This window comes from Octopus bimaculoides, unplaced genomic scaffold (genome assembly GCF_001194135.2).
Source record: "Octopus bimaculoides isolate UCB-OBI-ISO-001 unplaced genomic scaffold, ASM119413v2 Scaffold_58597, whole genome shotgun sequence".
NCBI lineage: Eukaryota > Metazoa > Mollusca > Cephalopoda > Octopoda > Octopodidae > Octopus > Octopus bimaculoides.
This window is the reverse complement of record NW_026392236.1, coordinates 22,940-23,535: the sequence shown is the minus strand read 5'-3', so window position 1 is coordinate 23,535 and position 596 is coordinate 22,940.

The window sequence follows — 596 nt, the reverse complement described above, 5'->3', positions numbered from 1 at the left end:
GGAAGAAAAGAAAGATAAACAGAAATTAATAAAGAATAAATAACACTGCTATAATTGTTACTGTTACTATTATTGTAACCCCTTCTTCTGCAACCACTACACGTCTACAACATTGCAAGTAACATAATATCTAAGACTACCTGTATCATATACTACCACTATCTCATACATAAGCAACCATTGGGGTTTCTACGTCGGTCAACTAATTATTGGTCTATTCAGTAATTTCCTACTTTCTGCCTCAATTGCTTTCTTGTCTTGGGATCGCAGTGACAAGAAAACAGAAGCATTTTGTACAAAATTCTGTTTATCCTATTATTTCAACCAATGACATCATGTTCTACTATTTATTCCTGAAACGTTTTGTAACAAACATACATACATAGAACCAAATACACCTGTGTACTCCCTTAGCTACACAAAATAACACATGATGGTGTATATAGATAAAACTTGCAAAGACTAGTTATAATTGCCTGATGAAGCAAATGATCAGAAAAATAATGCAGTCATTTGTATGAACGTAAGTTCTAATAATTATGTTATATTGCTCATCTTTTTATCTTGTTGATATATATATATATATATATATATAT